This window comes from Dermacentor albipictus, unplaced genomic scaffold, assembly GCF_038994185.2.
Source record: "Dermacentor albipictus isolate Rhodes 1998 colony unplaced genomic scaffold, USDA_Dalb.pri_finalv2 scaffold_12, whole genome shotgun sequence".
Lineage (NCBI taxonomy): Eukaryota > Metazoa > Arthropoda > Arachnida > Ixodida > Ixodidae > Dermacentor > Dermacentor albipictus.
The window spans coordinates 7,240,196-7,257,716 of NW_027225566.1; the positions used below are offsets into that span (position 1 = coordinate 7,240,196).

At 48.4% G+C, this 17,521-nt stretch overlaps 1 protein-coding gene across 1 annotated transcript in view; it reads right to left on the bottom strand.

Moving 5' to 3' along the window:
- LOC139051573 (uncharacterized) overlaps window positions 1–17,521 on the bottom strand; it is a 243,335-nt gene that overhangs the window by 64,261 nt on the left and 161,553 nt on the right. The window lies entirely within an intron of this gene.

Sequence of the window (17,521 nt, forward strand, 5' to 3'; positions counted from 1 at the left end):
AAACACTGAGTGGGCTTCGGCACGAATGATTGTACCGGATGGCGGACATGTCCTACTTTGACGTGAGAAGGAAGGCTGTCTCCTTCAACCAAAATCTTCACACAGCGTGTGTTTCCCAGTCTCAAAATTCTCGTAATGAAAGCGCATTCTGTCGTCGGCTTGATCAGTATTGGCCAGTCGCCATTCGGGTTGGCAACTTCGACGTCATAAATGACGCCCGCAGTACCATCACCACCTGTAGGGATCATTGATCGCGTCTTTAGATCGTCCATCTCAATTATATTACGTAGGCCCTGTAGGGCGCTGCGATGTAGCACATCAACTGCCAGGAAATTTTTCCGCGAGTTTATTTGCACGTCTTTACTCCCATTTAGTGCTATTCTCTCGAGTAACAAAGAGAGGACCAATTATATTACGTAGGCCTTGTAGGGCGCTGCGATGTAGCACATCAACTGCCAGGAAATTTTTCCGCGAGTTTATTTGCACGTCTTTACTCTCATTTAGTGCTATTCTCTCGAGTAACAAAGAGAGGACCTGCTTATTGAAAAGCCACAAATTTGTCGCTAGGTCCACGGGCGCACAAAACCCAGTGTGCGGCCAGCGCAGCGGTGCACTCATCACGGTAGAAGCACTTGGCGACGAAGATGCCTGCAGTGGTATTCTTTTTGCTGATCTACTCATCACGACCTGGAAGTCGTCTTCCGGTGAGTCGTCGATGTCCGAACAGAACTCTGTGGTCTCGCTCTCTGTATCGCTTGACGCACTTGCCCGTTTCCTGAACGCTATCGGACCTGACGGCTGCGGAAAGTCCTTGGAGATCTCTTCATCGATGGCCGCAAGGAGAGAGTGGCCACTCCGACAAATGCAGGGAAACAAAGCGAAAAATGGAGACAAAAGTACAAGCGCTCTATCAAAGAATCACTTCGCCTTCTTCACCAAGATAATCTACAATAGAATAAGGGCAACACTAGACTTTAGTAAACCAAGGGAACAGACAGGTTTCAGGAAGGGATACTCTGCAATAGATCACATCCATGTCATTATTCAGAATCGAGAAACCCGCAGAGCACAATCGGCCTCTCTATATGGCTTTGATAGTTTACGAAAAAGCATTTGATTCAGTCGAGATGTCAACAATCATATGTGCATTACGTAATCATGGAGTACAGGACGCTTGCGTAAATATCTTGGAAATTCCCAGTTGAAAATGACAACAGAGGTTGTGTTCAGTACTACAGAAATTTCTGTTGTACAACAGGATTTTTCTGTTGTAACTACAGATTCCTGATGCAGCGACAGACTTTTCTGATGTACAACAGACATTTGTTGTTGCTACTACAGAAGTACAGTCTGTCGTATGTCTGTTGTTACAACAGAAAGCTGAAGCTCTACAACAGATTTTTGTAGTACTACAGGAAAATTTGTCATCACTACAGGCACCCCGTTGTCCCAACAGAAATGTTCCTGAAGTACCCGAAAAACCTCTGTAGTGCTACAGAGAGCTGTTGAAATACTATAGAAACCTATTGTGGCAACAGGCCCCCAATTGTCACAACAGAAGTGTTCCTGAAGTAATGCGACCAACTTCTGTTGTACTACAGAAAAATTTTGTTGTACGACAGAAGCCTATCATTGCTACAAGCCCCCAGTTGTCATAACAGAAGTGTTCCTGAAGTAATGGACAAACTTCTGTTGTACTACAGAGAACTGTTCCACAACGGAAACCTATCGCCGCAACATGTACCCAATGATGACAACAGAAGTGCACTGAAATTGTGTGATGCGACAAGCTTCTGTAGTGCCCGGTTGAAAAAGACAAAAGGAATTCCTGTCGCAACTACAGAAATTCTGTTGTACGACAGAAGTTGTTGACATTTCTTAATTGGGAGACATTTCCGACACTACGACAGAAATTCTGATTTCGCAACAGAAGCATTCTGTCGCGACAACAAGAGTTCTGAAGTCGGAACAACAGCTTTATATCCTGACAGCGACTCCGACGTTACGACACCAATTCTGACGTCGCAGCAGAAACATTCGGTCGCGAAAGCCAAGAGTTCCGAAGTCGCAACAGAAGCGCTTTCCGTCGCGGTCCTTTAAAATTGTATGTTTTCGCATCGGTGGTGTACACTGTACTTTTCTCTTGCGCGGTATTCAATCGCGCTTCTCTGAAGCCGGCAATGCTGATGGCACCGACACCGGTATTAAAGTCGACGTGGCGAATAGTTATAATTGTGCCGTGACGACGCGGCACCAGCAACGCCCTACCGGCCTCCTCAAAATCGGCCGCTGATCAAAATCATACCAACTGCGGGAATGGCTGCGTATCCGTTTTTTTTTTTTGGTAAGATGTGGCACACAGGCCTGTGGACTTACATGTGCTGTTACACTGACACATTAGTTAATTTCCCAGGAATATTTCACAAGCTTATGCGAAGCGGAAAAGAAGATTTGGGTTGTTCCACAAAGTTGCGTGAAAAGCTGTCTCGCTCGGGTCTCATTAATCTGGTACAGTGCTGCCGTGAGAAGCCAGTATGCTGTCAGAAAGAACTCTCATCCACGAATGTTTATGTAGCTATTTTGCATTGAACACACGAATTATATGCGCGCTCAAAAGTGTAAAGAACGAGAGACAACTGTCGAAACTAGCAGTAATAACCCTAAAAGTCAACGTTGTCTATTTCTGAATTTCTTATTTAATAAGGATATCGTACATCAAAATCGATGTTCTAGCACTGCAAGATGTACCTGCCGATGGTACGAACACTCTTGCTCTTCTAGAGATGCGGCACTTGACGCGGTGGAGTGATAGCGGATCTTAGCTCTTAAAATGCAAACGTAAACATCAGCGCATCAGCACGTCGTACTATTCACATGGCCAAAACGTACACTAGAAAAGCATGTCAGGGGTGGGAGATGTACGAGAATAAGGAAGCACCTCCTTCTTTTCGGACATCGCACGTTATTTTAATTCCTAAAGCAAAAGATCTTGCACGACTTATGGCGGTTGAAGCCTACAGACCAATAAGCTTGACGAATACGGACTATAAGGTTTACACTAAAGTACTGGTGCGACGATTGCAGACCGTTATAAAAGAACTTGTGGGCCCCCATCAGACATGCGGTATCAAAGGCAGATCGATCTTTTCGAATATACATACTGCAAGGACCATACTGGAATGCTGCGATGAAAGGGAGGACAGAGTCGCTATGATACAAATTGACCTTGAAAAGGCTTTTGACAGAGTCGTCCATGATGTCATATTTTTGCTCTTAGAACATGTTAAAGCCGGTGCAGTGATAACAGATGGAGTAAGAATGGTGTACAAAGATTGCACTGCAAAGTTAGTAATTAATAGGAATTTAGGCGCCAGTATAAAAGTGGAGTCATCAGTAAAACAAGGATGCTGTTTGTCTCCTCTTTTATTTGCCTTGTATTTGGAGTCTTTCTGTTTGAAAATAATTAGGAGCCAATCTATTCGTGGGTTTATCTACGCAGGAATTGAGACTAGAGTTCTGGCTTATGCAGATGACGTGGCAATTTTTTGCCGTGATACAGAAAGCGTGAATAACACTATGAAAGAGGTTGTTTCTTTTTGCGCCGCAACTGGAAGTGTTGTCAGCTGGACTAAGTGCCTAGGTTTATGGCACGGCAGCTGGACACAGGTACCCGAGTATTTTTGCAATATGAACTGGAGCGTTACCCCTGGAAAATATCTTGGGGTGCCATTACAACATTATCGTGACAGTGCTGCGTATTGGATCGAAGAAGTAAAAAGAGTTAAAGATCAGACAGAAAAGTGGGGCGGGCATAATTTTTCGATGTTTTCAAAAGCTAGTGTTTGCAATTTGTTTTTAGTTACAAAGGTGTATTATGTACTACAAGTGTTATGCATGGCAAGGATTTCGGTGCAGAAACTTCACAGAGTGTTTGCGGTATATATATGGGGATCCACTTGGGAGAGAACTAGCCGGTGTAACTTGTTTCATTCGGTGAAGAATGGAGGACTAGGATTAACACATTTGTTTTTGAAACAGATTGTTAGTAGGTTCTTTTTCTTAAGGGACCAAAGTGATATATTTCTGCGTACTGTTATTCAAGTGAGATTGAGTTCTTCTTTGCCTGAGTGGGTTGTCTCATCAACAAATGAACGCACTCGAACACCAATAGGCTTTCTGAGGGAAGTGGTTATGTCCTTTTCTTTATTGAAAGCGCATTTTTCGAATGAATTTCTGACTTCAGTGACGCGTAAGAAACTTTATAGTGATCTGGTTGATGTTTTCTTGCCGCATCCTGTTTACCGTATGATGTATAACTTAGGACCGGAACGCAATGTGCTGAAACGCGTTAGAAAAATGCCGGTTAGATCTTCAGCGAAAACCTTCTTTTTTCAATTGCATTCGGGCACTCTCCTTGTGAAGCCATGGCTGCAAAGCAAGGGCTTCTTTGTTCCATGGTCTGTTAACTGCATCATATGTAAGAAACCTGAAACTATTGACCACATCTTCTTGGATTGCCATGACTCAGTTTTCTTGTGGGATGTTCTCAAACGGACTCTGAAGAAAGACCTGCCGTTAAGTCCTTTCGGTATTCGGTTCTTACCGTGTGCAGACACAGGGGGAGTGCCGGCTGACTTGATGATGCTTTTGTGTATGAGCAGCGTGTGGAAAACGCGTATGGATGTCAGGAATGCCCGCGTGGATGAAAGGTCTGCGAGGGAACACCTAAATGAAAGTCTTACATACACGCGTGATGCCCTCAAGCACATGATTGAACCCCCAGAGTGGTTTCAGGAGCTTGACACTTTGGTGTCTGTGATATCCTCTTTGAGTGCCTTTTAAAAAGGTAGTCTCTCGAAGTGATGTAATATTATTTTTCTGAACCAAGTGACCTACTTTGTGCGCGTTTGATTGGTGTTGAAATCAAGGTAATAAAGAAAAAAAAAAGTCGGGGGTGGTGCAGTGGTAAGATGCCGGGCTCGGAATCGTGAGGTCGCATGTTCGAATCCTAGGCGAAGGCGTTTTTTTTAATTTTTTTTTTTACTTTTATGTTTTTCTTTTTTGTACTAACAAAGTTACATAACCTTCCTGATGTCTCTGTCAATTTTTAATTAAATATTGATCAAGAACTACAGGACGTCACACTACAGACAACAGAACTACAGGCAACAGAACTACAGAAGCAACGTCACAAAATACGACAGACTCTTAAAATTTCCTGTTGTGTTTTTCAACTGGGTTATCTACAGAGATTCCACAGTTACCTTAATTCTCCACAAAAAAAAAAAGTAGAAAGATACCTATAAAGAAAGGGGTCAGACAAGGACACAAAATTGCTTCTTCCAAGCGTACAATGCTTGGAAGAAGTAACAAGTTATTAAAGTGGGAAGGCTTAGGTGAAAGGATCAACCGCGAATATCACAGGAAGCTTCGATCGGCAGGAGACATTGTTCTGTTCAGAAACACTGGGGACAAGTTAAAACCAATGATTGAGCTCCTTACCAGAGAGAGTATAAGAGTGGGGTTGAAGATTAATATGCAGCCGACAAAGATAATGATCAATAGGCTGGAAACGGAAGGGAGTTCAGGATTCCTAGTCAGCCTCTAGAGTCTGTGAAGGACTACGTTTATCTAGGTTGATTAGGTAAACAGGGACCCTGAACGTGAGAAGGAAATTTACAGAAGAATAAGATTGGGTTAGAGCGCATATGACAGAAATTGTCAGCTCCTGACTGCAAGCTTACGATTATCAATAGAAAGAAAGGTGTACAATCAATAAATTCTACCGCTGCTGACATATGGAGCAGAGACTTGAAGATTGACAAAGAGGCTTGACAACAAGTTAAGGGCCTCGCTAAGAGTGACGGAACGAAGATTGCTAGGCATAACATTAAGAGACAGAAAGAGAGCGACTTGGATCAGAGAGAAAACGGATACAGACGATATTATAATTGACATTAGGAGAAAAAAATGGAGCGGGGCAGGTAATGTAATCCGCAGATTAGACAACAGTTGGACCATTAGGGTGACAGAATGGATACCACGAGAAGGGAAATGCAGTCGAGGACGGCAGAAGACTAGGTGCAGCGAAGAAATTAGTAAATTCGCGGACTCTAGTTGGAATCGGTCGGCGCAAGAAAGGGGTAATTGGAAATCGCAGAGAGAGGTCTTCGTACTGCAGTGGACATAAAACAGGCTGATGATGGTAATATTGATATACCTCAGCTCCTCTTGCTTGTTCAGGAAAAGAAAAAGACGCGATATTTGATTAATTCAGTTTCCTGTCCTGTGTTTCTGAACTCGGTGTTTTGTTTACGTGTTGTTTTTGTTACCTGCCTGATGTTTTTGTTCTTATGCGCTGGTCGGTTGCTGGTTTATACTTGCGTAACATAAATGAAATCTGGAATAGTTTTTCCAGGTGCATTTTTTATTTGTGCGATTCCCATTGTTAGTATTCACCTGAAACCAGAGTGGCATCGTAGGGGGCTAATCAATTTACCGTGTTTGCGTCAACGTTGTTGCGACCACATATATTTGATGGGTTTATGCCTACCTTTAAACTAACGATACTGGAACCAAGAGTGATAAGTGAGCGCTGTATACGCCGTTGATGGCGCTATAGCGGCATTTTGTTCATAGTACCTTAGCTTCGGTCACGGCCGAGCTAGACATCGTTCTACTGAGCTGTTTTAGCGAGTTGTCGTGGTGCGCCACCGGTGTTGATGCGACTTCTGTCTCCATTAGATGGGGGTTTCGAAGGAACGAGCTGCATGCAAAAAGTTACGCTGTGAATGGTGCGTGTTTGCTGGTGCGCACTTATCTCTCTGTGCGATACAGCGCCAGACACGAGGGGCATTACTTCTGCTACGAACGCGTTACAGCCAGCCATGAAAGCCGCCGCATTTAATTGATGACTCGTTGCTGAGTGTCTCGAGGGACTATACATGCCTCAAGAGAATGGAGAAAAAAAAGAAAACGTCGTCCTTCCGTTCTGGGCGACGGGCGCAAGCTGTGCGGGGAGATGCTCGTTCCGCCGTCAACGTCTTCGCCTGGAGACGGGCATCGCGCGCTCGGAAAGCAACACGTCTGAGCGGCCCGGCTCACATGAGACGCGCCCGGAAAGATTCACCTCAGCCGTGGCCGGAGCGATACGCCGCAGCTTCAGTGTCCGGCGATCCTAGAGAAGGCAGTTGGCGGCGGCCATTTGCCTTCTGTCCGTGGCGTCCACAAAAGAAGGGTTCGGTGGCGGGCCCTTTGAAGTCTGGCCGGGGCAGCTGTGGACGGAGCCGCAAGGAAAGCGCTGCGTGGCCATCAACGCGCTGCACTTGGCTCGGCGGCGGTAGAGAAGCGCACTCAGCGGCCCCGCCGATGTCTTGCCGGCGTGGCCGAGAGGCAGTTAGTTCAATGCGTTGCCAACGCGGCAGCAGCAGATGTTGAAAGAAACATGTGACTAAGGTCGCTCCCAGCCCTCTTTTATTTTTAATTTTTGGTTTTCCACTCTCTTTTGCGGCTTTCTCGGATTGCCGGCGAGCCGATTGAATGAGCGCTTTTGTTTCTTGCGCGGCGGCAACAATGTCTGGCAGCCAAGTTTTTCCGTCTCGTTTCTCAGGGCGAGATATTCGATGCCTCCAAAGGGCGGCTCGGCGTTTGAAGGCGCGAAGCCAAAGCGGGCGCCGAGCACGCGCGCTCTTGAAACAAGAACCGGCCGCCCAACGTGTCAAGCGCTCATTTCTGCTTGGACTTCTTCAACCTACCATTCCCGCTGTCGGCTTCGGTTGTTGGGAGTGCCATTACTCGGACATTTAGAGGAATTACGCGCTGTTCTCTGTGCATGAAGGTTACGCTACGTCGCGTTCTTACAGGCAGCGGTGTCTTTGTATGCCCCTAAAGGAAAGGAACACCAACTGGACTTTTGAGCGCTAATCGAAGTTCGACACTTGATGCAGGAAACGAGCGCGGGAAAGCCTAGAAACTTTCATCAATGAAAAACTCCTTTACCAACCTTAATGAGGTAACCAGAGCTATGTACCATGGCACCTCCTGCGTTTGAACTCTGCAGAAAGGTTAACAGTAATAACACTGATAGTAGTAACGATAAATACGCTGCACAGTACCTTAGCGCGCCAAACAAACGCAGGGGTAGTGAATGAGGCCATGTTTTTGAGTCACTGGCCATCATGAGTTATGTTGCTGCGGAACGTCAGTCTGCAGACGTGAGTCCACTTCTAGAATTTAGAGTGCCTCCTTATATCGCTGTGTTTCTCATAAACACTGTGATGACAAGTTGCATGCGTTAGAAATGAGCCAAAGCATAAATGTTCTTTTTCAAAAGGGTTGACTTGGTGCAAGATGTCCGATGTTCACAATGACACGATCATCAAGTATTGCGCAACTACGCGTATGCTTCTACAGGGTTAAATGTAGTAGGGTGTTGCTAGCTGTAATTGTGGCGATGGCGTTAGGCTTTATAGAAGACGCGACTACCGTATTTGACGAGTATAACGCGATGGGAAATAAGTGCAAGACATTTCAGGACCAAAGAAATAAGGAAAAATATAATATTACGAATATAAAATCAACGCCTGCTGCGTAGTGAAATCGTGTGAACGGGCATGGGATAGAAACACATTCTATCGGCGCTCTATGGTCCTCTCTTGATACGCGCAGACCTGCGCTTGCGACACTGCTTCACCTTGCTACATGTCATTATAATTTTATTTTAGCACAGCGCGTTCGCGTAGTGGCTGAGCTGACCGCCCTCTGAGAAAAGAAATTGGGGAAGACAATTCCGATATATTCTGAGTAGCTGATAATATAATGCTAGATCTTTAGTGAGGCTGCGTCTTGCGATAAAAAAGACTCGTCATTTTTGCGAAAATGTAGTTAGCTGCGGGCGATCATTCCGATGTTTTGCGGAATTTTTAAAAATCGCTTGTTGCAGATGACATCATAAACATTGAGCTGAATTATTCTGAGGTGGAGAATACTAGCCTGAAAAATCAAAACACAAATTCAACTAATTATCAAGCGTTCACCAATTATCCTCCTAATTACTTGGGAACACAAACTGAAGTCCATGAATTGTAGCCGGTGGGTTGGCAAGGCGTATTCACGTGGAATGAATTTACAGAATGACACCAGTTTGGAGACAGGCACCATCAAACATGCCCAAATAGTTCACTGTTGTTGCATTTATACTTCTTTAACAAAACTCATTTTTATGCATTGAAACATGAAGATGTTATGAAACTTGATCCGACCAGTATAATCACAGCGCTGTGGTGACACATACTGCTGCAGACCGCGGCGCAAGGTGAATTTATGACGCAAGGAAATATCCGCCTGAGCTATCCGTGTCGAACCGTTATGAGCCGTGGTCCACCGGACTCCGGTAGCGGCTGCGTATGGCGTGGCCGGGCGGAATGAATGAATGAATAAAACTTTATTTGAAACGGCTCTTCGTCCGTGCCGTCTGCCGCTTCGGTGCCGTGTGATCATGTAGTAGCACCCGGAGCGGGGGGTGTGGTGGCGCCCTGGATGTGCCTTATTTGTTGCACAAGGAGCGACCAAAAAGCGGCTCCGTGGGGTTCAGGCAGAGTGGTCCAGCTCTCCCAACAATAAGGAATAGATGGGCTCAGGCAAGAGGTGGGGAGATAGCAAGGCGAGGACTGTGCACGGGGGCAGGTCCAGTACGTGTGGCGAACGTCGGCATAGCCGCCGCACACCGGGCATGCCGGGTGGCCGCGGCGTTGTTCAATAATGTGTTGCATGGCGTCATTCGCCAATGTTAGAATTTGGGCCTGACGAATTAGGGAACTGTCGCGGCGGGTGAAGGAGGGATCGGGGGCCGGAAGGGTACATGCAGACGAGCGCAGTTCGCGGAGCCTGGCGCGGCTTTGCTTGCGGTGTTCAGCGCGGTGCATTCTGGCGCAATAGGTGTCAGGCCATGGAATGGGAGCGCTCGGTATTTTAGAGTCGCGAGCGAGGGAATGAGCATTTCCTTGTATCCCCTGATGACCCGGCACCCACTCCAAGAGGACGTGTAGTGAGGGATGTTGTTGCATGTGTAGCGCGAGGGATGCCCCAATATGACAGGGAAGTAGGTTGTTTGCGAAAGAACGAAGGGCTTCCTGGCTGTCTGAGCGAATGGTTATGGTTGGCGTGGAGTGAGGGGGAATAGTAATGGCTTCCGATATGGCAAGGATCTCGGCGTCGGTTGGAGACGGTACTCCGCTATGCCAACGAGTGATGTCACCCTGAGGGCCGATGACTGCCGTCTTGGATGCGGTCGGCGAGAACGCGGCGTCAACATAGTAGGTGTCATGCGCTGGGTCAGTTAGATGGGTCGCCCGCGCCTGTCGCCTGCCTGCGTTGCGTTCGGAGTGCATATTCTGGGGTATCGGTCGGACTTCGATTCGAGGGATAGTTATCCATGGTGGAGGGTCGATGGAAAGAGGGGGAAGGGATGAAGTGTCGTGTCCCAACATTCGCAGGATGGCGCGTCCTTGGGACGAGGTGCTCAGACGGAGATGCTGAGACTCCCGGTGTGCTTGGACCTTCACATCCAAGGTGTTGTGCAGGGTTGCGCGTTCAACATCGATGCTACGGGCGTACCTGGTAACACCCATTTCAATGCGGTGACATCTTCGCAAAGAAGCCTCGAGTCGTTTGGTCTGGGTGGGTGTAAGTGCAACGTATGGCAGGCCATAGAGGATTCGGGAGTAGATTGCTGCCTCAGCAATTTTACGGAGTTCGTGTTCACGCAGGCCTGTGTGGCGCTTGCTTACGCGTGTCATCAATTCTATGACCTCACTTGCCTGATGGAGAATACGCCGTAGCCACTCCGCACTACGTCCAATCTCTTGCCACAGAAATCCGAGGATGCGGACGGATTTTCTGCGCGGGATAGGTTCTCCGGTCATAGCCAAGGTGATGTGGGCGCGTTCAGCAGCTGCTTTGCGCGTAGAGGAATTCAGTACGACGATGTACTCTGATTTTTCCGGGGCGCATGTGAGGCCTAGCTGGTGTATGTAGGTGTCAATGATGTCTAAGCTGGTTTGAAGTGTGGCTTCCTGTTGGCCTGGGTTTCCGGTGGCACACCAAAGTGTGATGTCATCAGCGTATATTGCATGGCGTAAACCTGTAACGAGGTTGAGCTTTCCGGGGAGGTCCTTCATCGCCAAGTTGAAGAGAGTCGGTGACAGAATGGAACCTTGTGGCGTCCCTCGGTTTATAGGGAAGCACATGGATGGCTGGGTGTCCGGACCCAAGAAGCGCACTTGCCTAGCACTGAGGAAGCTGCAGACGTAGCGAACCATGCGTTCTCCGGGTTTGGTGGCTGCTAGGTTGTCAATGATGGCTTGGTGCAGGACGTTATCGAAGGCACGTTTGATATCCACGCCTACAATTCTCCGGAGTTGTGCCGAGCTAGGGTGATCGTAGACATCTGTGGTAATTTGCAGGGCCACGTCTTGGGCGCATACGTGCCTGCGGAAGCCGATGAGTGTGTCTGGGAGATGGCCCTGGCTCTCAAGATGCCATTCTAGTCTCGTCAGGGCCATCTTTTCCATCAGTTTTCCCGCGCACGACGTGAGGGATATCGGTCGAAGGTTTTTAAGCGTGTTGGGAGGTTTGCCAGGTTTGGGGAGGAAAATAACTAAAGCTTCCTTCCATGACTGTGGAATGTTCCCCGTCTCCCATGCATAGTTAATGAGGTGTAGAAGGTGCTTCTGGTGGTTTTCGGGCAAGTTGCGGAGCATGGTATATGTTATCTGATCCGGACCCGGAGTCGTATTTCGTCGGAGCTGCATGAGTGCTGACCACAGCTCCTGGAGTTTGAATGCGGAGTAAATCCCTTCTGGCTTAGTTGGTGATTGCGGAAAGGGTGCAAGTGGTGGTGGGTTGAACTCCGGGTAAAATGTCTCTCGCAGTTCTTGGATAATTTCTCCTGTGGAGCGCCCTGTTTGCATTTGATATCGTTGGAGGGCGTAGCGAGGTTTGGCTTGGCCCATGAGAGTGCGAAAGATTTGCCATACTCTAGGTGTGTGAAGCTGGCCATTGAGGTCTTCACATGTTTGCCACCGCCGTTGAGATGCCAGTTGGTCAGCGTTTTCCTGGCTCTCCTGATTTATGGTGTGTATACGTTGGTGGAGCGTCCTATTATTCTTTGCACGGCGCCACCAGCTCACCAGTCTGCGGCATCTTTCCCGGAGGGTTAAGAGGTGAGTGTCGACCTGGGGTTGATCCTCTGTGGCGGCAATGCGGGAAGCATGTTGGGACACAACCGGCAGTACGTTGTTTGTCCATTCTGTGGGGTCAGTGTTCTCATCAATCTCATCCAGTTCGAGTCGTTTACGCGCCTTGTTCCAGTCAACGAGACAGATGGTTTTGTGGCGGGGTGTCCGACTTGGCCTTTGTGTACGCAAGGGAAGCCGGATCTCAATAATAGTGTGATCGCTCCCCAGAGTGTCTTGGGTATTCTCCCATTGAATGTTGTAGCGGCTGATTGACCAAGTGAGATCAGGGTTTTGTGTCCTTCTCACGTGAGTTCCCCAGTCTGGTGGGAGTGGTAATGTCGTTTAGGAGAGAGAATTTGTAGTTTGACATGAAGGTGTCTAACTTGCGGTCGAGCGCTGATGTTTGGTCATATCCCCAACATGGGTGTCGACAGTTGAAGTCTCCGAGGATTAGGACAGTATGGTGAGGTGTTAAGCGTTGCTGGGAGGAGTTGTAGCTTGATAACGGCCAGATAGTTTGGTTTGGCGTCCAATAACAGTTTAAAATATCTAGACTATGACCATGTACGTCTGTCCTCGTGCTCACGTGCTCAGTAGTCGATGTATTCATATGCGTACTGTCGAGTTGGACTGTCGGCAAGGAGCTCTTCACGTAAGTCACCGTCACTGTAGGAGTAAGTGGGTCTGACGCGCCCCGTTGTTTGTATGTAATACTAGCAGCAACAAAATGTTCATAGCCAGTGAGGGGAAAGGCACCATGGGTCTCCTGCAACACAAGAATGTCGGGTTCTGTTTTCATGAATAGCATATGTTGGAGGAGATGTTTCTTGCGTTTGAAACCACGACAGTTCCATTGCCATATCGTGAGAGATGGGGATGGTGGGGTTGGGATCGGAGGTGTTTGCCTAGAGTTAGTGGCCATGTTGTGATTCAGAAGGGTTATGGGGGATGGGGCGTTTGTGTGGGTGCATAGTGTCCTCTATATGTTGGAGGCGGGTGGAAATTTGCGCAAATTGGTTTGACAAGGGGGTCAGAGCGGTTAGAATGGCGCGTTGTATCTGTTTAGTAATTATAGCTGCGATAGTAGATTCGATCGCTTGTTGCACGATGCGACGAATACGTGCATCTAACTCCTCTGACAGCAGTTCTGAGCTCCATGTGGAGGGCTTTGGAGCGGGGCAGTTTCTGGGAGAGCTGTACCACTCACCATTAAAGGCGTAAACTGCGTCTGTCGCTGGTTGGGTAGCGCAGGCCAGTTAGGGTCATCAGCAGCAGGGTTGGGTTTAGGTAGTTGCTGCCACGAAGGACGGCGCGGATCGTGTTGATCACTTTTTGATTTAGCTGTCTGGCTCTGTCTGAAGTCCATCTTCTGCTTGTGGGCGGGCTTCGGTTTTTGTTTGGGCCCATTTTCACTGGGCTTGCGGTTGTGACTTTGACTCTGGTTGCGACTGCGGCTACGGCTACGGCTGCAGTCCGTGTCAAGTGCCGAAAACCGGTTGCTGGTTGGCACGCTGGAGTCTTCTCGAGTAGGCGGTCGTGGGAGGTGGTGGGCTGCTCAGTGATTTGGATTGATTCGCGTCGGTGGTTTGCGTCGGCGAAGCGCCTGCTCTGCAGCGCGGCGGTGTCGGCAGTTTGCGTCCGTAGCCGGGTGGTCACCCCCGCAGGTGCAGCAGCGCATATCGCACTCGTGAGGAGTAGTTGACATGTCAGTTCCAGGGGGGAAATGTTGCCCACAAGATTTACAGCACCAAAATGTCGAGGCGTTGGGGCAGACATCAGATCTGTGTTTCAGGCTGTAACAATGCCAGCACTGAAGGCATTACCGGCTTGGGTGGGTAAAGCCGGTAGACCGCTGAAAACAGGATGGCGCTCTTTGGTATTTGAGGCCCCTCTACCGTGATGATGAGAGACGCCGTCTTGCCAAGTCGCCGAAAAGACAGGATTTTTCGGCCCGGAATAAGGAGTTCTTCCTGTAAGGCATCTTCAGTAAAGGAGAGTGGTACACCGTGCAGGACGGCGCGGGCGTTCTGTGGGTCGTTGGCGCAGTACGCACTCACAGGGTGCGATTTTCCGCAGACATCCACGGACTTTAAGGCGAGCAGTTTGGTGGTGGCCGATGCACGGTACGTGTCGAGGGCGATGAGATTTTGGGTAGTTCAAATTTTCACAACTGTGTCCTGCCTCTCGAACTTGGCAAGGTGGGCCGCCCGACGAATTTGTAGGCTCAACTCGATTGGTGTTACTGTGGAGAGGTTGAAGCCATCTGTAAGCTTCACAACTGTGGTGGTGGCCTCGTCCTGCCGTGGTGCTGAAGGGGTCACGCAGGTAAATGCTCCCTGCGAAGCGTCACCAAAGTCCATGCCCTGTGGGCTCAGCGTGGTGGATTGCGCAGGCTGCGATGCAATCGTAGCTGTTGAGGGCGGCGGTTCCATGCCGAGCACGGCAGCGGCGGCGGCGAAGCGCCTGCAGTGCGGCGCGGGGTCGGGGGGCCCTGTGTTGGGGCCGACCGAGGCCGCCGCTGTTTAGGCGAGGCGCAGTGCGGCGGGCCAAAGTTCGCCCGGCGATGACAGGGGGCTCTGAGAGTTCGGCGGAGCTCTTGTTGCGCACGTCCGCTCGGGGCGAGCGCTGAGCGCCGAGTCTCCGTCCGGGCGGGTCCTATCTTGAAAGCGATCTGCGATGCGGGCAAAGAGCGGTCACTGTTGATAGCTTCGTGCGCACTGTGTTCTCGCCTCTCAGGTCGCGTCGAAGCGAGACGCGTGGGCCCCTTTCTTGAAAGTGATCTGAGAGGGGGCAGAGTGCGGGCGAGAGTCGATAGCTTCGTGAGCAGTGCGTTCTAGCCGCTTCGTTCGCGTTGAAGCGAGAGGCAGTGCGAAGGTGAATTCGTGTGCTGCTGGGGGCCTTATCTTCAAAACAATCACCTTACGTGACAGATGGATGGAGGGACGGACGGACCGATGGACGGGTGGTTTTCCTCATTGGGTAAGCAGAGAAATGTTTACGCATTTAGAATGGAACGCCTGCGTATTTCTACTTATATTATGGGAAATAATATCTCGAAACTGATATCATCTTAAAGGTCCATTCCAAGGGGATACGTCTTGGAAACTCACCTGCTACAATTAGTAAAATGCAATATCTGCTGTGAAGTAATCAACCAAAAGTATAATTAGTAGATTCTGGTTTATTAGCTGAGTCTGTGTTTCGCTTTCTCGTGCTAGTAATATCCACCTTTGAATAATCCAGCTCAATGAGAAGAATTAGGCTATCTGCCACAGGCTTAAAAATTTCGGAAAACATAAAATGCTCCTCTTCTGGCGCACTATCCAGTCACAGGAGAATGTGGACGCGGAGACTTCCACTGAGCTAGAATTTCGTGGCAATACACTCTAACAAAAGTTTACACCCTTTGAGTCATATCTTGCCACACAACAATAAACGTCATCTGTCTTGTCCTCATTTCCTTTCTTAAACGCTGCGAGCCCGGTACTTTCCAGCAACAAACGGAATGCGCGTTACCAGCATGACATAGCATAGCCGACAGGAAAGTTGCGGCCGTGGCATTTTCAAGAACGGAAACGCAAGCAAGGCAGATGACGATTATTGTTGTGTGGCAGATACAGAGCCCAAAGGGAGCAATTTTTTTTTTTAGTGTGCACGACCAGCGGCAGTACGCCGCAACTGGTCGTTTTGCCGCTTCTTTTCCCTTTGTCGCTCCTCGTATTCACGCTGCTCCTCGGGAATTCTAACTATGCGTCGCCTATTCAAAGCGGTGCCGAAAAAATAATAAAATCCCTTGCTAGGCTGGTCCTTTTATATGCGTATACGACAAGCTAGTGACGTCACTTCCGTTGCCGTGGCAGCTTGCACAACAGTAATCTTTACCGGGGAACGTGTGCGGGGAACGCTACGTGCTTCGAATTGTTATGAGGAGTGCTTTATCAGCAATAATGTGGCTTGCATGTTTGTTGTTTATTGAAATGAATTCTGGGCTGCGCACGTGACACCAAAGAAAATACGCACTTATCGCTTCAATCACTGAAGTTTTTTTTCATTTTTTTGTAGTCACTGAAGCATCTTTTTTTACGTGAGGACGATGCCGAGAAATATCCCGACCAACTAGAGGCTAACAGCGTGGCTGTGAAATGATCATCCCGGATTTCGTTTGAGCTGCGTCGCACTATACAGCTCTAGACTGCTCTGAAATCTGGAAAACGAACAGCGCACCTTTAGTTCTAAGTCAGGCAACAAAAGCTTTAGATTTCTTTAAAACAAATAGCTTTCTTTGGCCACAATGACAGGTTTTTTGTATCTAACCGAGTAACGTCACACAATGAAGTAAGCCGCTCAAAGTGGCGATTACGTTCTCAGGAGGGAGGGAGCGGGAGGGCAGCTATGGTAGGGGAGCGAAAGTAAGTTGCTGGAGAAGCAGTGTCACACCTGCGCCTCCGAATGGTCCGGATGTCCTGACGTCATGCCGTCGTCACGTTACTCCGTCGCATTAGCTGCGTAGGCTCCCGAACACCAAATGATCTTTTTTAGAAGCACGGGGAGGGGGGGGGGGGGGCGCCGCAGAGGGGAGGGCGCTTCCCGGAATCCGTTGCGCGTCTTTTGTCGAGAGGCGCTGGTACGTCTTGCCGACTTACCTCAGCTTCTCTTAGCCCAACTCTTACAGTACGTGAGATCTGCGTTATTTTAAAGCTCATGGTCGGATTAGTTCCTGGCCGCCATTCAGTTAACTATTGGATAAGTAAGCGCACGCATGTAGCCGTTGTAAAGCCACCGTCGTCGCGCTTTTGTCGTTCCGTTGTTGTCGTGGCGCTGTCGTCATAACGCTGTCGTGCCGTCCAACAGAGCATTTCGACAATAATTTGTGCCGCCAACATCAAACACTGTTATCGACGTCGGCAGTAAACTAGGATGTACTGCTACATGTCCATTTGATTCCTGCGATCTGCAGAAGCTATTCATTTACTTTGAGAACATGTTCGATAGTTTCTTCTAAATTTTTATTCGTCCTATCCTGTATTGCTCCTCCTGAGTTTCTTTTCCTATCAACTTCGTCTTTCCTAGTTTCCTTTTCCTCTTTCCTTCTGAGTTTCTCTTTTAGAACGCCGTAGCGTTCCCAAAAAGTAATGCAGGAGGGAGAACGCTGACAAGGACGGATTCTGGTTAGTTTGCAACAAATGTTTCATAGTAGAAACGTTATACGGCTGCGTCTCATGAACATTTTTTTTTCGCGCATTGAACATCACATGACGTTTGACCAAAGCGCAATAAAGTTGTTT